General features: G+C 35.9%; 1 protein-coding gene across 1 annotated transcript in view; it reads right to left on the minus strand.

The window, feature by feature from the left end:
• STARD13 (StAR related lipid transfer domain containing 13) overlaps positions 1–23,037 on the minus strand; it is a 514,559-nt gene that overhangs the window by 398,522 nt on the left and 93,000 nt on the right. The window lies entirely within an intron of this gene.

A 23,037-nucleotide genomic window follows, 5' to 3' on the forward strand; every position in this document is an offset into this window, starting at 1 on the left:
CATTACCACAAATAACTGAGGATTCTAATTCAGGACTCCACTCTGTTGTGCAATGCCACCAACTGTTGGCAACTTTACAAATTCTTACTCTATATGCACACATGCAGGCAGTTGGAATTTCCATAATATTCAAGAAGGTTGCTTTCCTGCTAGTGTGTCCTCAGTGTTATATTGAGACATGTTAATTATTCTTAATTATTGCTATTCTTCCACTAACTACCTTTTTTTAGAATTATGTGATATTTTATGTTTATGAAATGTTTTGTACTTTTGTAATTCCCAGGTGTTATCATTTGGCTATTTTCTCCCTCAGTTTTTAAAAATCATTAGTATTTTGTTCACTGGACTCCAGTCCTTTTCTTTTCCCTTATAATATGAATGAGCTGCCAACAGAAAAAGGAAAAAAAAAAAAAAAAAGGTTGAGAACACCTGTCCTAAAACTATGGTATTTCCCTAAGAGTCCTGGTACTTTGTATCTGAGTCATTACTGATTAACCGTTTAAACCAGGGAAAGACAGACATGTTCTGTGCCTTATTTTAAATGAACCTTGAGAGCAGCCCTGGTGGCTCAGCTGTTTAGCACCTTCCTTCGGCCCAGGGCGTGATCCTGGAGTCCCGGGATTGAGTCCCACGTCGGGCTCCGTGGCTTGGAGCCTGCTTATCCCTCTGCCTGAGTCTCTGCCTCTCTCTCTCATGAACGAATAAATAAAATATTTAAAATATAAATAGAATCTTTAAAAATAAATAAATGAACGTTTTTACAAATTCACTCACGGTAAAGAGAGGTGTTATGTAAAACCCAGCTATTCATTAGAAATGCTACCTGTTGTATTTGGGAAGTATTATTTAATAACCCTGTTTGTTGACTAAATGTAATTTATGATATTTTTTTATTATGGTTATTAATGTCACCATTTTTCTCAGCTAATTTTGCCATTAAGCATCATGCGAGATGATGTAATTTACTTTCAATCAAGGATTGCTGGAGTTTGATGTAATAATCACATTAAGACTCCAGCATCAGATTTGCTTTCAAAAATATTTTCTGTTGATTATTTCAGATTCCATTTTCTGGTTGTTTTTTGTTTGTTTTGGGTTGTTTTTTGTTTTGTTTTTATCTTTCCTCCTACTTTCTAAAAACATAATACCTAAATGGATGTGTAATGAACATCTGTGGAAAGAAGCATTTCTCCAAGGAGAAATTTTGAAATAAGTTGATTCAGCTCTTGCAGTATCATACCTTTTTTTAGATACCTTTTTATCAATGTTATTTTTGCTATAATCGATAGCCTTGTTAATACTTTCCATTTGAGACTAACATTACTGTAACATTTTTACTCTGTATTAGAACCTTTTTTAAATTCGTTGTATACTGGCAATATAGAATACTTCTGTGAGTCATTGGCAATTAAATCTCTCTGGCATTAATACTATCTTTGTATGGTGTTTGAGTTGCAATTCTTCAACCTTTTAATGTTTTGGCTTGTGTTTTAAATCTCATTCAAACTGCCTATCATTTCTTTTAAGTTATTCCTTGGTAATAAGTTTGCATTGATTGTCTTGCTGTACTCATTTTAATGACTAATCTCCCTGATGGTGAGCTACATTTATTATTATGTTGTTAAAATAGTAGCATTTATTTGTAATCAATTAAGTATAAGACTAATATATGGCACATGTTTCTATGATAATTGATATAATTTGATATATGGATAAAGTAAATTAACTATTTTAAAGTGGTAAGTACTGGGGATCCCTGGGTGGCTCAGTGGTTTAGCGCCTGCCTTCGGTTCAGGGCGTGATCCTGGAGTCCCGGGATGGAGTCCTGCGTGGGGCTCCCTGCATGGAGCCTGCTTCTCCCTCTGCCTCTGCCTCTCTTTCTCTCTCTGTGTCTCTCATGAATAAATGAATAAAATCTTTTAAAAAATAAAGTGGTAAGTACTGATGCAGGTCATTCATTTATTGTAATAGCACATTTAGAGCCCTTGACATTTGTCATGAATAAAATATTTTAATATCTAAGTTTACTAATTTTGAGCAATGCCAACTGTTAGTACTTTGGAAGAAGCAAAAATATAAAGGTATTTTTCTATGACTTTTAGTACTACCAAAAAGCCATTTTCCAGTAGATCTTTTTCAGTTGTCATGGCAAACTTTTATTGTTAATATTTCAGTTATGTATTGATAAGACTAATAAGAATTAGTCATTCTACTAATTAACCTCTGAATTAGTAGAATTAACCTCTTTAGTAGCCTTGGTGTTTTAGTTATAGAGATATAGTCATTGTATTAACTCCACTGTCTTAAGTATGTTTCCATACCAGATGAAATACAGTCCCATTAAGCAGATTTCTATTATTATTTTTTAAAGATTTTATTAATTTATTCATGAGATACAGAGAGAGGCAGAGACACACGCAGAGGGAGAAGCAGGCTCCACGCAGGGAGCCCGATGTGGGACTCGATCCCAGGACTCCAGGATCACACCCTGGGCAGAAGGCAGGCGCTAAACCGCTGAGCCACCCAGGGATCCCAGATTTCTATTATTAAACACCGTGTTGAGTACAATAATGTCTTCCCAACTATAATTCGTATTGTACAAAATTCTACAAATGTGTATTTGCAGACTTGTACTTTTTCCACAAATACAAGAATTTAGGATACTGTATTTGCAAATGAGTAATTTTTCTTGAGGATAATTTTTAAAATCACAATCAAAGCATGGGATCCTGGGAAGAGAAAAGGGAAGGAGGATAGATATAGATAGATAGATAGATGATAGATAGATAGATAGATAGATAGATGATAGAAAAAGAGGAGCAAGTGTATGTAGATATCTTTCTAATGACATATTGGGAGAAGATAGGGAACTCTGAGGCAAAGTAAACCAAAAGAAAGAAATTGAGACATGTGAAAGCTTTAGATTAGAGCAATGTTCTGCCATGGTTATTTCTACACAAGTATTAAGTTATCTTTTTTTTTTTTAGTATTAAGTTATCTTAAATATAAAACAATGCAGTAGAAAGGTTTGAAGAATATCTCACAGTATACTGGCATTTTCTCCTTCAATTATCTTAAGCTAAATAAGATAACTGAATCATAAAAAAAAACACTAATTATTTGGTGGAGATCCAAGGGAAAATGCTTCTTATATTTACAGCAAGGCAAAAAAAAATTCACAAAGATTTTTAACATTGAACAATGCAGGTTATTACTGTTTAAAAATACTGAAAATGCCAGGAGTTGATTTCTTTAATGAGTTGTGTGTCATTATTTTAGATTCACTTATTACCACAATCCCCTAACCCTGCTTTACCTATAAGGTCTCAAATACTGCATTCCTCTTTTCTCTTACAATAACCGTTTTTTTCTCTTACAATAAACAGCATCATGTTGATAAATAATGGTAGGTGAAGGGATAAAGATAAAATAATTCTAATACTTGATAAAACTAATTATAAATATTGAATGTTTACTGCAATGCCCTAAATACAGTATGCCCAAAGAGTATTGTATATAAAAGAATTATATTTTTTATTTGAAATGAGTAAAATACACATGCACCAAATTCTAAATAGAACAAAGTAATACATGTAAAGAAAGTAAAAACCAAAAATCAGAAGGAAATAAGGATGAATATTTAATCTCTAGATAGGAAAAGACCTTTTTTTAAAAAAAAGCGTACAGGTGTGCACAAGCTGGGGGAGGGGCAGAGAGAAAGAATCTCAAGCAGACTCCACCCCCCAGCCCCATCCCCACTGCTGAGCACAACAGGGAGTCAGTCTCAAGACTCCAGAGATCATGACTTGAGCCAAAATCAAGAGTTGGAAGCTTAACCAACTGAGCCTCCCAGGTGCCCCAGGAAAAGGCCTTTTTTACTCACAGAAATGTTCAGAAATCAAAGGAAAAGATAACTGATAATTCTTGCTACGTAACAATGTTAAAGTCTCTGTGTTAAAAATCTATAAAACAAATAATAATTAGAAAAAATGTCCTTAGTATGTCAATCCATTTTAAAAATCTTAATATATTCACTGATTTTATTTCTCTTTTTGTAATACTAGTACTTTCTGGTTTTTCTATAATGAAATGACATGTAAAATTTGTTTAAAAATTGTGAACGCTTAAATCTCATTAAAAAGTCTCTTGGAGTGGGTGTATAATGAAATAAAATCCAGTGGTTTAGTGCTTATAAGAGATGTGTCTAAAAATTATTCAGAAGAATTACAAATGAAGCAGTGACCATACTTAAGTCATACTAGAAGATGCATCAGTATTAATGTCCGATTAGGTAGAATTTGTGGTAGAAAGCATGCATAGGAAAATTTTACAATACTATAACACAAAGATACACCACACAGAAGAAAATGAGTTAAAAGCCAGAGGAAGAGAGACTTTTGGAAGTACAAAATAGAATTGAGAAAAAGAACAGCAAGCTTCAGAAAAACTGATTATTGAATTTGGAAGCTGTTCTTTTTTTTTTTTTTTCTTTTAAAGATTTTATTTATTTATTTGAGAAACAGAGGCAGAGACACAGGCAGAAGGAGAAGCAGGCTCCACTCAGGAAGCCTAATGTGGGACTGGATCCCGATCCCGGGGCGCCAGGATCACGCCCTGGGCTGAAGGCGGCGCTCAACCGCTGAGCCACCGGGGCTGCTCTGGAAGCTGTTCTTAACTAGAACCATTGGTTGAAGAAAATCCAAAGGTACAAGGCCCGTCACTTTTTAGAAGTGGCACATGCATAGAGAGCTTATGACACAACATGCCAGTTTCATTAAAAGGACTAAAACTACCTCTGTTGGGTGGACTAAGGAAAATGTGATTTAATGCCTGAATTACAAAGTAGTGGCTCAGGTAAATGATTTGCATGTAGGTAAGGTTTTGCAAAATCCGTTTTTTTTTTTTTTTTTTGTTTTTTGTTTTTTCAGAAAATAGAGATAGCTAACAGACGTAATACTGGATATTTGTGGTACATTTTGAATAAACCAACTAGGTTTGTGATAAGCCTTTTATTTTTTCAAAAGTATTTCCAGAAATGCATAAAAAGATTATACTCTCTTGTGCTGTATGGTAACTTAGAGAATTCAACAGTTTGCTGTTTTGATATACATCTTATTAACTGTTAGTCTATTTTCAATTACATAAAAAATAAATGATGACAGAATTTTTAAATACTTAAGATGGTAGAATATCTATAGCTAGGGCAGCATACCTAAGCTATTCCTTAGTCACCAAGATACCTCAATAAATTCTCCAAAGCAGAAGCTGGTAATTAACATGCTCATAAAGTGAAATACACCAGGCCAATGAATCTTAGAGTGTGAACCCCAGGGAGACTCCAAAATTACCTGGGAACTTCTTAAAAATACAAATTCTAGATCCCTGCCCCAAACCTATTGAATTAGAAATTCTGAGAGTAGAGCCTGTGTCTTGAAATTTAAAAATTAGTGTGTTAATGAGTTCTCCAAGTGAGCCTTGATGGGTGTTAAAGTCTGAGAGTCACCAAACTAGATAAACTAATGAAAATTTAAACTAAAATCTAAGATTGTTGGAATTAAGAAATAACTATAATTCCAAAAAAGAAACGATACAGAACAGATTCTGTGAATATTATCCTGTGAAACGCCTCTGTGCAGAGGCACAGTGCTAGATACTTGAGGATGTTAGTGAACAAAGGAATAGAAATACACCTCTCCCTGAATTTTTGCTTTGATGAAATTATATAATATTGTTAAACTTAAGCTCATAGCTAGATTTTTATTTTATGAACAAGACTAATCATTTTAAGCAATTCAGAAAATGAAAAAGCAAGAGGAAGACTACTAAAAATAAAAGCAGAAATAGTAAATGCATTAGAAAATTGAAGAAAAGTGAATAAATTGCAATATAGTAAATTCAGAAAATCCCAATAAAAAATTAGAAATGATAGAAAGGTTAGAACAGGCACACCTGGGTGGCTTAGCGGTTGAGTGTCTGCCTTTGGCTCAGGGCGTGATCCTGGAGTCCCGGAATCGAGTCCCACAGTGGGTTCCCTGCATGGAGCCTGCTTCTCCCTCTGCCTGTGTCTCTGCCTCTCTCTCTGTGTCTCTTGTGAATAAATAAAATCTTTTTAAAAAAAGGTTAGAAAATGTAGAAAACATATATAACATGTATATATGTTAAATATATACATATTATGTATCAGTGTCAAATTTGAAAATTACAAAGTGGATGATTTCTAGAAAAAATAAAACTACTTAAAAGTTTAATCAACAAAAAAAATTGTTTCACGTTATCAAATAAATTACTTCCCCCAAATGCTTTCAGTTCTAAATAGTGCTGGTAAAAATCTCTTATCCTTAAGAGGAATAGATACCTCCATATATAGAATATAGAGAAAAATATGTAAAGCTACCCAGTTCATTGTACTAAGCAAACATAACTATCCCACAAAACTCTTTTTTTATTTGTTTTTTATTTATTTTTATTTTTTTATTGGAGTTCCAATTTGCCAACATATAGCATAACACCCAGTGCTCATCCCATCAAGTGCCCCTCTCAGTGCCCGTCACCCAGTCACCCCCTGCCCCCCCACCTCCCTTTCCACCACCCCTTACAAAACTCTTAAAGCATGAAAAATTATAGATGTTACTTACGACTATGTATAATTTAATATTATGAAATAGACTTAACAGTGTGTCAAACGAGTAATTTGCCATGACCAAAAAGTGTCTATTCTTCGAGTGTAATTATGGTAGTTTGCATTACTTTTCACAAATATTCATTCTCCCTTCACCAGACTGTTGGGAGAAGTATGTTTTTCCACCTCATTGACATTGGGCTTGACCACGTGGCTTGCTTTGGCACTAGAATCGGAATGGTTGTCAGGTTTGCCATTTTCAAGCAGAAGCTTTAAGAGAAATTGCATGATTTATTTCAGTCTGTCTTTTCCCCTCTACTATGATTACTGTTGCTTCTTCATCCTGAACACAGGAAGACAATGGAACAGATCTGCAGTCAGATTGAGCTTGCAATCTACAGCCTTAATGTAACATGTTTGTGTTTGTAAGCCACAAAGATTTGGGGGCTGTTTGTTACTGCAGCAAAAGCAAATACAATAAAAATGGTTCACTATAGAGAAATGTATTGATATCACATGGTATCAATACATAAAATAAGAAAAATCTTTACAATTATATCCATTTGTATTCCAAAAGTCATTTAGTGAAATTTCATACTTATTTTAAATCTTTTTTTTCAAAAGTGTAACTTAGAAGACTCTTCATATCTGAAGATGTTTCTCTCAAACCAATAGCCATTTTTATCACTTAAAGATAAAATACTAAGTCATACCTTTTAAAACTTAGATAAAATAGGGGATTCTGCTTTCGCCAATTTTGGATTGAAATGACCTACAAATTCTAGACTGTACATTAGGAATGCAATGAAGGAGAGACTATTATTTACAGAGGATATTCTGGTTTAGGAAGTAGGAATGCCTTATTGAAAACTGTTACAATGCCAGTTGGGAGACCACATTCTAAAAGGATGGGTCTTGAGGATGTTAGTGAACAACGGAATAGAAATGCACTTCGCCCTGAGTTTTTGCAGCTCAGAGAGACCATTGCATGCTAGCCATTTCCCTCATAAAATACATGGTTCCAGAAAGTAAGCAGTGAACATGTAATAACCACTTGCACAATTTTTCTTCCCATACCCATAACTTCTAGGTTAGAGAGTTCTTCTAGGCTCCAAGCATGAAATGCTTCCATCAGGGACACAAAAATGAATCCACCAAATTGGAAGATGATACTTCTAATTGGCAATTTGGGACTCCTATATCACTGAAACAATATATAGAGAAAGGAATAAAAAGATGCAGCAATTAATCCATATTACCAATTAGAAATTGAGTTGGAGACAAAAAAGACTATATTTGCAACCTTGAGGATTCTCAGGGGCACAGTTTATTACTTTCATGCCCAATTGTAAAAGTCAGTGTAAAACTATAGCAAGCAAGAAAAGGCAGAACAATTGAGAATGCATACCTTTAGGAACGAAGATTTGGGTCATTCAGATAAAGAACTCAGAACAGTCAAGCTTTTGGCAGAAAGTAAGGGAGAAAAGGAATGGGTAGTTAAAGATGGAATCCATGGATATCATCTACAACCTTGAGATAATTACAGAAATATTAGTTTTGTATATTTTTTTTCTCTTCTTGCTATATGGACATGTTTACTTGTATACAGTTTTCTTCCCTTTCTTATTTTATATACCTGCTGTTGGTAGCTTACACTATAGTCTTTGGGTAACAGAATATTCAGTGAAACTGTGGCTGACTTTGAGGAGTTATTACTCTAGCCTGTGTTGAACACAGTAACTTGGGATTTGGGACTATGTACCTCCTCATTTGGAGGAAAGGGAGAGGGCACCCCTACTTGCAACGTGGATAGATGATTTTGTTAGTTGAAAATCTATTTTGTTGCTATATAGGAATTCAAATGTCTGTAGAAAGTTGAATATAGCACTGGATGGCCAAAGGAATGAAGTATGCCAATTATTAATATATGGCCTCTCAGGTCCAAATTCCTCTTCCTTTCTTGTTCTATGAAAATGAATTTGGAACCTTTATTTTTTCTTTGCCAGCTGTCAATAAGCCTTGTCAGCAGATGGTGCTGGAACAACATTGCAGGAAGAAGGGGTTTTGCTTTTTGGTTCCATTGGGCCTACTTGATAGGCTCATGCCTGTGTGGCTTCTCCTGCTCCCAGCTCCTGCAGTGCTTTTTCCAGCACCCATCTCCTGTGCTGCATGGCCATCAGCAGCATCCATTGGCCAGCAACAACCCCCAGAAATTCCTACTGGGCAATTTTGTATGAGATTGCCTTCAGGGAGATCCCTCCTTACGAAGAGATTTTGCCAGCATCTTAGAGGGGAGGTTTCCTCTCTAACAATACTAAGAAAGAATACTAAGTGGTTGTTGTTTTTTTTTTTTTTTTAAGATTTATTTATTTATTTATTCATGATAGACATAGAGAGAGAGAGAGAAAGAAAGAGGCAGAGACACAAAAGGAGGGAGAAGCAGGCTCCATGCCGGGATCCCCACGCAGGACTTGATTCCTGGACTCCAGGACCACACCCTGGGCCAAACGCAGGCGCTAAACCGCTGAGTCACCTAGGGATCCCGAATATTAAGTTTTTTAAGAAAAAGATTAAAATTTTGACCTTGCTCATAACAGTACAATGATTTTTCTCACTTTCTGGTTTCTATTGAACTGTATGTATTATCTGTTAGGGTCTGAAAATGAAGGTAAATAAAATAAAAAGGAACTCTCATGTAATTCCTAATATTTAGTCTGTGGAATAATATAATATGGCTATTGTAATAGTCTATATACTAATATAAAGCTACTGCTGATATCGGCCATGAGATTCACTCAGTATTAGAGGTTTGTTTGTAGCTCTCAGTAATCTTCAGGTTCAGTGTCATTTTCTAACCAAGTCATTAATGTGGAAATTAGCACATACCATAAGGATTAAAAGCAATAAAATAGTAAATATAATAGTTGACTTTTTAACTTTGTTTCTAGGCATCTGATAGATATGTTTATTTTATAACATACAATAGATCTGTCATTTGAATTTTCTGTTTCCCAGAAACAATCTTTTTAGATGATTTGAAAGACTACTGAGTTTCATTTCCTCTATGTTCACAAATTAGAGGAGAGGTTTGAAAATGGTTTTGAAATCTAATACTTCTTAGAGAACTATACTAACCTACTACATTTATTTATAATATTTCATTATAATGTTATTTTATTCCAAAAGTATCACCTATTTTTTTTCAACTAAAAGACACTCCATTTAAGCACAAAACATGAAATTCAGATACACCTCAGCTTTGAAATAATTTGAATACAATTAAAATATATTAAAGGTAGAGAATAGAGAAGTTAAGGTACCTCAAAATATATATTTGGTGTTATGGACTGAATGTTTGCATCCTTCCCAAAAAGCATATGTTGAAGCTCTAAATCCCTAATAAATTCAAATGTGAGACTTTGGGGAGGTAATTAGTTTTAGATGAGGTCATGAGGATGGAGCTCCCATGATCAGAATAGAGCCCTTAGTAGAAGATGAAAAAACACCAGAGGTGCTTCTCTCTGTTGTATAAAGATACAGCGAGAAGATAGCCATTTATGAACCAAAAGAGAGCCCTCATGGAAAACTAAACCTGTTGGAGCTTTGGTCTTGAACTTTACAGCTTTTAGAACTATGAGAAATTAATGTCTGTTGTTTAAATCACCCAGTCTATGGTATTGTTACATGAGACTGAGCTAGCTAAGATACTATTTTCCAGGTCTGGAAGCTCAATATAAAATAAGAAAGTTACTGGCATTATAGCTGAAGTCCTAAGAATAGTATATATATTTTCTTACCTATCTGTCCATGCAGCTACATTGCAACTTTTAACAATTTTTTTTCTCTGACAGAACTTTAACGTGATTTGGAAACTTAAATTCAAATTCATAAGTCTTAGTGCAGACTCTGATGTGTATATATATATACACACACACATATAGAGAGAGAGTGCATGTGTGAGTGGAATTGAGAGGTGGAGAGGGAGAGAGAGAAATTTAAGCAGACTCCATGCTGGGCATGGGCTCGAGCTCAGACCCCAAGACCATGACTTGAGCAAAAATCAAGAGTCAGATGCTTAACCGACTGAGCCACCCAGGCACCCCAGTGTAGACTTTTTTAAATGGTCAAAACAGTCCCTCTATAAACTTTCAAAGTATAATATCTGGACACAGAGGAAATTATTTTAAAGGGGAAAAGATTAGCTTTCAGAAGAAGGAAGGCCTGAGGTTTTTTTCCCCCTTTCCACAAAATCTAGGCTGACAAACAATAAGGAAAATGCCACCGCAAAATATGGAAGGACTGAACCAAACAATCTTGCAGACAACTGGTCACAATAAAGGGGTCCTTTCAGGCGTCATAAAAATTGTTGCCAAATGAAATTGAATAAGTGTTGGCAGCAAAATCCCAGAAAGAACAAATCACCTTTGACTATATCACTAAAGAATCCATTTGTAAGCACATAAGCTCTCCACCATTTAAAAATTCTTAAAACACCTCATTGCTCATCATTAACTTAAATATATAAGTATTATATATTTATATATATATATATAATTCATATATATATATATATATATATATATATATATGAATCAGCAATATTATCAGGTAAGTTTTAGCTTTGTATTGTTATGCTTTGGTTAGACTGAAAGGATTTGAAGACACAAAATCAGGCCCCTTCAAATAAAGCCCCACAAGTTAAATGCAATCTTGTGTTTGGGTTGAGATCTTTCGATATCTAGTCTGCAAACTGTTGACAATATCTCAGCAGACTTACATTCTTTGTACTGATAGCATATTTTTTTTAATGCCCTAAGTGTATTAATAAGTTTTTAGAAAGTGTTACTTCTCTTGAACGCTACTGTTGCCACCACTGCATTAAAATATGTTTAAGAATCTTAATCTTGGGCAGCCTGGGTGGCTCAGCGGTTTAGTGCCATCTTCAGCCCAGGGCCAGATCCTGGTGACCCAGGATCGAGTCCCATGTCAGGCTCCCAGCATGGAGCCTGCTTCTCCCTCTGCCTGTGTCTCTGCCCTCTGCCTCTCTCTCTCTCTCTCTCTCTCTCTCTCTCTCTCTCATTCTGTCTCTCTCTCTCTCTGTGTCTCTCATGAATAAATAAATCTTAAAAAAAAAAAGAATCTTAATCTTGTCTATGTTACCTCCTTCACCTTTTCTAGTTCCTTCCTCTATTTTTCTATAAAGTCCATAAGCTCATAAGTTATTAATACGAATAAAAGGACTCTTCTTTTTTGTTCTGGATTTCTAACATATAGATGTTAGCTTTGCTATGAAACTGACATGCTGAATGCTGTGAATTTACTTCTAAAAATGAAAAGAAAAAGAAAAAAATTCTAGAGTTCAAAACCTTTGCAAAAAACCTGAACATTTTTTGTCACATTGATAAAAATGATTTACTTGAATTATCTTATTCTATTCATTTTACAACTACTGTTTATTTCCAAATTGAAGATATTTTCTTCTGATAGCCTCTGTGTGTAATCCTTGTGATTGCTAGAAATACTCTATCTTGTTATTTTTAAATTGCATTACTTAGACATGTTTCTTTTCCTCCATTACATTTCTTGTCTTTTTAAAATGTCTTTGCGAGTGACATTAGATGAGTTTTACAAATTGGATTTGAGAGATCTGCCAGTGTACCTAACTGAAATTCTGTACTGCCTTCTGCCAGCGTATCAAGTTTAAAACCATGAATAGCCACAAAACTTTAGACTGCTCTACAGTTTAAATCTTCCTAAATTAGTTGCTTTTCAAAGCTACTTGCTAATCCCTTGCAATCCAAAAGCATCAAAATATACTATAATGCCTTTTTGTAAAGGACAGAAATGATTTACAGCATTAGTCTAACAATTCCAAATGTGTCATCATTTTTTTTAATAACTACTGTACCTGGGGGCCATTATTGTACCACATAATGTGACTAATGCTCCGTCATTTCTTTCTGTTTAAACCACAGTCACAAATGAAAGGATAACATATCTTGGCCTTCAGTTTTCTCATCAGCCTGAAAGAAATGGTCTTCTTTTTCAACATTAGCAGCTTGACATCTTACTTCAAATTTTTCAAAATATTTCATAGGTGAGATCACATTTCCATTGCTCTCTGGCGATAACTGAATGTTACTTGCTTCTGGACTTTATTTCAGTCTTTTCTTTCTTTCTTTCTTTCTTTCTTTCTTTCTTTCTTTTGTATTTTTCTAGGTATTTCATACCTAGAGTCAGTGTAAATTTAGGAGTTAATGCATGTACATGGAGATTTTTGAAGATAAAAATATTCAAATTTAGAAACTCAAATCCTCGCATTAATTTTAGCTAGCTCCTGCCTGCATTTTTTTTTAAACTGAGAAATGCCATCCATAATTTTTTTTATGACCTTGCCTTCAAGTGACTCTGACGTCTTTTTTTTTCTTCAATGTGGCTGCATACACCTCTTCACTTATATGGCCTCATATATATTTTTCTCTTTGTCTAGAATAACCTTCTTCCATTCCCACATGTCCAATATCTATCCAACACTTAGGCTTGAGTCAAATGGTACTTCTCTTGTAAACACGGGGCTCTTTTTTAGCACTGAATCGTTGAAAATGCCAGCTAGGTTCTGAAACTGGAGTTAGCCAATTCTTCCCAATACCCTGTGAGTGTTTGTGGTGATTTAATTTCTGTGTATCCTTTCAATTGAGTGGTCAGCTCACCAACTGAGAATTATAAGAGGGAATTTTGGGGGTTTTTCTAAAGGAACTTTTGAATGAAATTTTTTTGTAGTTCTTGTATATGCACCAAGAAAGCTATCTTAGGGTTTGGTTGTGTTTTTGTTTCATGTTTTTTATTTATTTTTATTTTTTGGAAAAAAAAATGTCTTCCTAGATTTCCCACAGGAAATAATGTCTCTTTTCATTCTGAAATTATATAGTGCTTCATAAAAACTTTTAATTTCACATGCTTATTGATTAGGGGACACTTTTAAAATGTGCACCACAAAACTCTCCAAGGCCCAAGAATCTTATCTATCCAGCAAAAACAAATTATCAATATTTGTTGAATAAATGAATTACATAGATAGCAAAAACTAATGTTAATTTTATGGGTGAAAGAACAAATTTACCTAAGTTGATTTATTAAAAAGTATACCATGTTTTATAAGTATGCTATACAATAAGATTAAAATATCAATTTATGGAACACCTGGGTGGCTCAGTCAGTTAAATATCTGCCTTCAGCTCAGGTCATGATCCCAGAGTTCTGGGATGGAGCCTCACATCAGGCTCCCTGCTCAGTGGGGATTCTGCTTCTTCCTCGCCCTCTGCCCCTCCCCCATCCATGCTTGCGCGCTCTCTCTCTCTCAAATAAATAATCTTTTTTAAAATATCAATTTATAAGTAAAATTATATAAATTTTAGAGGATTTCCTAGCATAATACGTGGGAGTTGAAAAGAAAAAAAAATAAAAAAGCCAAGGAAACCCTTATCACCAATGCAAAATTATATTGAACATAAGCGATTTGCAGGAGCTGTTTCAAGAATGAATGTGGTAAGATACTGCCAAGGGTTATTTCACTGTGGTTTACTAAAAAAAAAGAAGAAAAATTACCTTTGTTACTTTTGGTCACAATTTTTAAAAAGTTTTTTTATGTTTTTATTTTAAAGATTTTATTTATTCATGAGAGAGAGAGAGAGAGAGAGGCAGAGACATAGGCACAGGGAGAAGCAGTCTCCATGCAGGGAGTCCGATGTGGGACTTAATCCCAGAACTACAGGACCACGCCCTGGGCCAAAGGCAGGCGCTAAACCTAAGCCACCCAGGGATCCCTAAAAAGATTTTTTTTAAAGGTATATTTTGGTAAGGTATGTATTCTACATGATGACTTTAAATACAATGAGTTGGGCCTCCTAATGCAGGAATGGAGAGAACATGAGTACATAGGCTCATGTGGATTATTCAATCGGCCCAGGACTCTGCCTCTAAAAGGATCAAAAGAATACAGCATAGATGGGGATCATTAATGTCACTGATGTGGACCAACAATTCTCTTTTCTTCCTCACCTAATAAGTACCTTCCCATTTTTCATCCTCCAAAGCCCAAATCAATGCCACCTGCTTTGGAAGGCTCTCCCAGTGAAGTGTATTACTTTCTCTTTCTGTGCTTTTAAAGCACTTATACTTCTGTTACAGAATGTACCACAATATCTATGCCTCCTGATCCTCTCTAACTGCTCTGGACTCAGAGACTATGTCAGGTTTTCTGTGCAACTCCAACCTCTAGCACAGTTTCTGGCATTTGTGGAGACGCTGGATAAGTAAAGAATTTCCCTTCATTATAACCATAGCAATGCGTCTTGTGATCGACATTGTGTTTTATCATTTTTGAAGTTGCTCCCACTTTCATTTCTATGGAATCTACAAACAAGAGGCACAAAAGATCACATGATCAAGGACATGGTGAAGAGAGCCACTTCCCCCATGCCTCTTGAAAATTACTAGTCAAGGGACTCCCGGGTGGCTCAGTGGTTGAGCGTCTGCCTTCAGCTCAGGGCATGACCCTGGGGTGGCAGGATGGAGTCCTTCTGCCTATGTCTCTGCCTCTCTGTGTCTCATGAATAAATAGATAAAAAAGAAAAAAAATATTAATCAAAGTAACCTGGGAGAAGTGAGACATCTACCAGGTCAGAGACACCCTGATTCCCAGCTGGAGGTCTTTTATCAAATTAGGCATTAGGAGGATCCACTGCCCTCAGGTACTACCTATTACTAGGCAGCCTTTGCTGTGTCCAAATTCCATCCTTTCCTGGTCCTTTTCTTATTTTATCAAGCTTACAGCAGGTCTGTTATCACCTATCATATTTAGCATGTACACCAAATAATTCTGTATTTTGACATTAGTTGCTTACAGCTTCTTCCCAGTTGTCTCCTCTTCAGTGATTTCTTATTCCTCTACATCATAAGCAAGCCGTTGCATGCCCTTCTGGTACTCTCACAGTGCAATTCTTGCACTTTATTGCACTCATCGGCTTTTCCCTCAAATTTTCCTTAAGCTTCACTCAATCATGGTTTAACTCTATACTGCAGAAGCAGAAAGCTTCCACCCTGCGTGGTATCTACACCCACCACCATACTCTGCTCTAAGAAAAAAACACAAAAGCCCAATTTTCTATAAAATACCTAACAAATATTCTGATAAGAACACAAATACAAAATAAAACTGACAATGGCTTAATTTTAACTGGAGAGCAAAGTAAAGAATGATGGCATTTTTATGAAAATAGCTATTAGTGACCGAAGGAAATGGGATCTCGGTATAAATAATAAAATATAACTGAACAGCAGCTGAAACTGCATAAGGCAGAATCTGTTGCAGACTATAAATCAACAGAAAAATCAAACCTTGGTTATATTTAGAATATAGAAAATGGAATTTCATAGAAATAATGGCCAAAAGAACAAATTTATAGTAGTGAAGCTATAATTGAGAAAACTTAGTATGGACAGAAACTATTCTGGGGGAAGCCTGGGTGGCTCAGTGGTTGAGCATCTGCTTTTGGCTCGGAGTCTGATCCCAGCGTCCTGGAATTGAGTTAAGTCCCACATCAGGCTCCCCGCAGAGAGCCTCTTTCTCCCTCTGCCTTTCTCTGTGTGTCTCTCATGAATAAATAAATAAATATTTTTTTTAAAGAAACTATTCTGGGAATCAAATCCTCATGCAGTTTATATTAGGAAAGTGATAGTAATGGACCATTTCAGAAAAATAAAAAGGAAAGTGACAGAAAGGGAAAATGGTTCAACTGCTTTGTGTAGAGAATGGATTTATTGGTAAAAAATCAGTTTAATGAAATTTGCTCCAGAATATTTTTTCATTAATGTCAGTATACTTCTTTTGAAACACTTGTAATTATAAATACAGAGTCAGAACACCCCCAGTGTCAAAAGTGCCAAAGTGCCCTGTGTGCTCTTGTGACTGACTGACGTCCTGCCTCTTAGAATCACTGATGCTTCTCTTAGAAGTTTGTATGTAAAGGGGGTCCTACATCACTACTTATTAGTAAAATGTCAAGATGTATTTATGGGGTTTGCATTTCTTCTTTAGGAAATGAAGAGATTTTTTTTTTCTGCAGACACTAGTATTTAGGGATTGTGGGGGGGTCACTATTTTTTTTAAGATTTTATTTGTTTATGAGAGAGAGAGAGAGAGAGAGAGAGAGAGGCAGAGACACAGGCAGAGGGAGAAGCAGGCTCCATTCAGGGAGCCCAACGTGGGACTCGATCCCGGGTCTCCAGGATCAGGCCCTGGGCTGAAGGCAGCGCTAAACCGCTGAGCAACCCCGGCTGCCCTGGGGGGGGGGGTGTCACTATTTAAATGAATAGTTAGTATATTTTAAAGGATGAGATATCAGGGAGAAAACAACTGGGACACTAAATTTGCTTTGCTGAACAAGCATTATTAACTTTTAAGCATTAGTCCTGGGCATCTGCACTATGAACTCTTATTACAATGAGTATTTCTCTGGGACTCCTGCTATTTGCTTTGTTACTTATGGTAAGTGAAGATAAAGACAAAGATATGCAGCTCAGGCTTGTGGAGAGGGGAGCAAACAAGTTATGAACTACCTGGGGTGATGTGCAATGGAAGGGAAAACCATTACATGGCTCACCAGGGTCTAATGACTTCTGTCAAGTTCTGTGAGGTGATTAGCACACTTTTATGACAATTATTTGTTAATAAAATGCTGGAAAGAAGAGCTCTGAAATTTTTCTTAATATTTCTGTCTTAGAGATAGCAAACATTTAACAGAAATAGTATAGTACCAGAAGTAATCTATCAATTTAAATTCATTTGTGATCCACTCCAACTTTGGTACTGTGGTATCCTCTGTCTGCACAGACCTGATATATGCCACCAGGCACTAAATAATTGAGTAAGAGTTAGTTTCTCAGGTTATGGAATTTATCAAAAGACCCAGATATGAATGACTGGATTAAGGTGAATGAAATAAGTGTATAGCGTTGTCTATTTGCTGTATTTATAAGTCCTCAACATAAATTGCAGAATTTACATGTAGTTGTGTATTTATCCAAGGGAGGTTTTTTAACCTACATTTCAGAAAGATTTACTTGATTATGGATATATAGATATACACCTACACAACCTATTTAGTGGTGAGGTGTTCCCTAATTATAGTAGGTTTGCTTATACAACCAAAATTCTGAATAAATTGAATAAGAAATACATTTGAGCTTTATTTTTGGACAGAATCATTCTAGTGATACATTAAGCTAAATAACTGGGCTTTCTTTAGGTCTGTTTTCTCATTTTTATGAACAACCAATAACCATTACTCCCTCAAAGAAATCACAGATATAACCGTGTAGGAAAGGCAGATATGAAAATTTCTCCTTGGACAGACTAGTCATTCTGATTTAATTGATTGTAAATAACACAAAAGCCAAGTTCATTCAGCATTCGGTCTAGAAAATCTACATATGAAGGAGGGAAGAATGTTAATTTACATACACAATCTGTTAAAATGGATAGTATAAAAAAAATCAAATCTTGCATCCATCAACAATCTCATATATGTCAGTGTTATTTTTGTCAAAAAGCAAGAAAGGCAACATAAACTTCAATGCTACTTCCCATCTATAGCTCCCTGTTAAAAGCAGAAAATAGTGAAATACTTTGAAGAACAGTTTGGCAATATTAAATATGAGTTGTAAATATACATAAATATCATGATAGGAAGAGCTATGTCAATTAATAAGAAAAAAAAAACATCTCTGGAAAGCCTTCCCTAAACACCTTGTATGGGCTAAATTTCCAAATAGATAAATTATTTGTAATTAAAGGAGAGTCTAAGGGCGCATGGGTGGCACAGTTAGTTAAGCTTTGAGCTCTTGGATTTGGCTCAGGTCATGATCTCAGGGTCCTGAGATTAAGCCCTGCATCAAGCCTCTCATAGGACACCCCTGCTCAGAAGTGAGTCTGCTTCTTCTCTCTCTCTCTCTCCTTCTGTCCTTCCCCTGCTCGTGCACTCTCTGTATAAAATAAATAAATAAATAAATAAATAAATAAATAAATAAATAAATAAATAAATAAATAAATTTACAAAGGAAAGTCTATATTTAATTATAGGAATGGTTTTAAAGAAATTTTAAGGATTTAATAATTTTATATAATAATTAGGCATGAAGTTAAGAGCAAAAGGCATTAAATGAGGAAGAGTGAACAGAAAGTTAGCTTCCACATATAGAGGTGACATCTCAATTGGAAGAAAGGTTAAAAAAAAAAAACCTGAATCAGTAAGGAAACAATAATTACACAGGTAATTCATTACAAATTTAAGTCAAAATTTAACTTTCAAACTATAGTATATGTAGTATAAATTATACAGATTATTTTTGTACTGTATTTATTTTGGTCATGACGAAATGGCAAGTAAATTATTAACTAAACTTTCAGACAAATATTAATTTTCCTTTTGGTCAATAGGTTAAGATAAAAACAAAACAAAGAAGGTGCTGCTTGTTTTTTAAAAAATTGCTATCCACAAAGAAAAAGAAAATGAAAGAGAGAGAGAGATAAACCAAGAAACAGATTCCTAATTAGAAAGAACATACTGGTGGTTTCCAGAGGGGAGCTGGTGGGTAGATGGGGAAATAGGTGATGGGAATTAAGGAGTGCAATTGTGATGAGCACCAGGTGTTGTATGTAAGTGCTGAATCACTATATTGTATACTTGAAACTAATATAGCACTATATGCTAACTATACTGGAATTAAATAAAAACTTGAATAGGGACGCCTGGGTGGCTCAGCAGTTGAGTGCCTGCCTTTGACCCAGGGCGTGATCCTGGAGCCCCAGGATCAAGTCCCACATCGGGCTCCCTGCATGGAGCCTGCTTCTCTCTCTCCCTGTGTCTCTGCCTCTCTCTCTGTGTGTCTCTCATGAATAAATAAATAAAATCTTTTAAAAAATAAAAACAAATTTAAAAAATGAAAATTAAAATATAAAAATTGCTACTCAGAGAAGAAATTGGCATGTGGCTATTTCCTTCTTTTTTTTTAAAAAAAGATGTTATTTATTTATTCATGAGAGACAGAGAGAGGCAGAGACATAGGCAGAGGGAGAGGCAGGCTCCATACAGAGAGCCTGATGTGGGACTCGATCTCAGGATCATGCCCTGGACATGAAGGCAGATGCTTAACCGCTGAGCCACCCAGGGGTCCCAGCATGTGGCTATTTCTAACCACAAGTTTAGAGTAATGAATATTTTGTTTCAGTGTCTCTTTGGAAGCTAGGCCTCCCTCTGACACTGTGTATCAGTAAAGGCATCTGTGAAAGAGCATGGGACAGGGGGTGCCTGGGTGGCTCAGTCTGTTAAGTGTCTGACTTCAGCTCAGGTCAAGAACCCAGGACAGGGATTGAGTCCCTGCTCAGCACAAAGTCTGATTCTCCCTTTCCCTCTGCCCCTTCCTCCAGTCTTGTTCTTCTCTCTATATATAAATAAATAAAACTTTAAAAACAAACAAAAAAACACGGGGCAGGAAGCCATATTCTCTAATATCCCAGCTACTCATTCAAGCATTTTGGATTACTTGGGGATTTGACTTTTCTGTCAGGTGAATGATACAACCATTGATGCTTGAAATATCAATAGATTTAAACTTTATAATTTATGTTACCAATTTTACCCTCATATAAAGCCTTACTAAATGATCTTTCTTCCCTTCACTTTTCTTGACAAGAGTTTTATAATGTATTTAAATTGAGAAGGGAGCCATCTTTCAAACATTTGTAGGAATCATTCCTGTCATTAGATAGCTACTCATCACTAGACGGATTGCTCTTTTGTTCACTTTGGTCCCAACCTAGTTTGCTTCTAAAACATTCACTGAAACTCTCTTTGTGATGCAAATCTTCCTTACTTACTTTGGGGTAAGCTCCTGTTTAGGGGTCCTTTAAAAGTGTTTCATAGGGGGCAGCTGTGGGAAAATGTGACCCCCAGCTCCCTCCTTCCTTTCTGTGGACTCATCAATGAGGTGGCTGTCACCTCACATATCCTGGATTATACAGTCATGGTTGGAAAAAAAATCAACTGTTGGGCCTTGTTCAGGATTTGTTTTGGATTCTGCAGCTCTGAGTAGCAGATGTGTAAAGAGACACAGCTGTCAAGGGAGGACATGTAAATATTATCTTCTACTGCTCCTGTGGTAAATGATGTGCTCCCATGACTTCTACATGACTAATGATGCTCATACCACCAGGCGGCCTCAGAATTGGAGCCATTGTGTTGCACCTTGCTCCAGGTGTTCCTCCTCCTTGAGGAGGAATCCTTTGGTAGAGATGTCAGCTCCCATGGATTGGCAGGAATTCTCAGGGTGGTGTCTGATAGCTCCTTCTGTGCACATTTTGAAGTATCTGAGCATCTAGGGGATTCATCAGGAGAAGGCATCTGCTTCTTTCTGAGGAGTTCATATTCCATTCTGATGAATTTTATGCTTTAGAGAATGACTAGAATTATCTTCATTTTTGGTTGGCTTAGCAATTCCAATTCAAGTTACAATCTATCATAATCCCCCAGGTGAGAAACTCCTCACAAAATGAAGTGAATTCAACTTATCTTAAGGTCAACTTATCTTAAGGTTATTTTCCTTTTGAGAGTAAATGAGAAATATCTAATACATAGATAGTTTAAAAAGTAAGTGTGGTGGTTGTTTTTAGTGCTTGTGTTTTTCTGTATACCTTACGTTATATATTAGTTACATAACTCAAATACCCAATGCTAGGACTCACAGGGGCTTGGATCATCTTTCTCTGCTATGCCAGCAAGGCTACACTCTTGCCCCCTTGCTGCCAGCAGTTATTCTGTGTTCAAGTTCACCAGATCTCCAAAAGAAATGAACAGGTTCTAATGTAGGCAGTGGGCTCTTATATCTTTTCACCTCCTTCCATGAGATGAGGATGCTATGTAAGAGTTCAGAAATGAGTTGTGGTCTGGTCTACAGCAGGTGCCTACCAGCCATAGAAATAGCCTGCTCACCTTCTGCAACATGACTGGATGCTGTGAGAAGAAGATTTAAGTGAACCCGGAAATATTCCCCTTCCGGGAATAAGACCATGTAGGCTTCTGAGAACAGGGGAAATATAGAGAAAAACTCAGTGCAAACATGGCTGAGAAAGAAAATAACAAGGGGGGATATTAGTCCAATGTTACAAGGGCCTGATGTTAGCAGCCTACTGGGAAACATCAAAGCCTAGTAAATATTAATCAAATTGCACTGCAAAACAGGAATAAAGAACTGTATGTATATTTGCTCAAATAAGCAAGCAGCGTTCTAGATCTCTCTCTCTCTCTCTCTTTTCTCTCTCTCTCTCCCTCTCTCTCCCCGTCTGCAGAGTAACTTCCTAACCTTCAATTGTTAATTATTCCTAGTTTCTCTTTTGGGGTACTAGGTTTTCTTTCATATAATGCCAGTTTTTCAGATTGCTCTAGGTTACAAACTACTTTTCTAAATATTCTCTATACTATTTTATAAATACAAAATTTAACATGCTAAATGACCGGGGGCATATGTCCCATTTCTACATTATTATGAAAAAGAATCATGGCTCTGTGGCCTCTGCTCTTTTTCCTAAGTTATACTGTATTTCTTTAGGTCCCTAGAGTGAAAAGTGGGGTATTGGGGATTTCTGCCTAATTACAAGAATAATCTAGACTACTGTGGCCCCAGGCAACTGCTGAGAAGCCTGGGTAATTCCTTTACATAAGAAAACATCTCAGCTCATAAGCTGTAAACATTAAAAATATAAAGTACAATCTATATCCATATAGAATAAAAGTGTTACCATTTGGAGTCACAAAATGTTTTGAAGTCCCTGGAAAATGGTGCTTAAGTATCTGACATTGTATATGCCAATATATTTATTTACAGATCTTTCTTAAACAAATGTCTATGAGGCCAATACACTATTGTATCAATGCTCTATATACACACTAAGCCCTGAAGAGGGCTTACTGGTCAATATATTCTGTTGAGTAAATGATCTTTATTTAAGGAGCAATAAAAAATACCTTGAGATATAATTGTCTCTAATTTTCACATTTTTCTTATGTATTTTTCTTTTTTTAATTTTTTTTAAAATTTTTATTTATTTATGATAGTCACAGAGGGAGAGAGAGAGAGAGAGGCGCAGAGACATAGGCAGAGGGAGAAGCAGGCTCCATGCACCGGGAGCCCGATGTGGGATTCGATCCTGGGTCTCCAGGATCGCGCCCTGGGCCAAAGGCAGGCGCCAAACCGCTGCGCCACCCAGGGATCCCTTATGTATTTTTTCTTTTTATTGTTCTATAATAAAAGCCATATGCACAAAAATCTATTATGATAAACAATTTCAGCCTCTTTCTCAAATA

Source organism: Nyctereutes procyonoides, unplaced genomic scaffold, assembly GCF_905146905.1.
Source record: "Nyctereutes procyonoides isolate TBG_1078 unplaced genomic scaffold, NYPRO_anot_genome, whole genome shotgun sequence".
Taxonomy (NCBI): domain Eukaryota; kingdom Metazoa; phylum Chordata; class Mammalia; order Carnivora; family Canidae; genus Nyctereutes; species Nyctereutes procyonoides.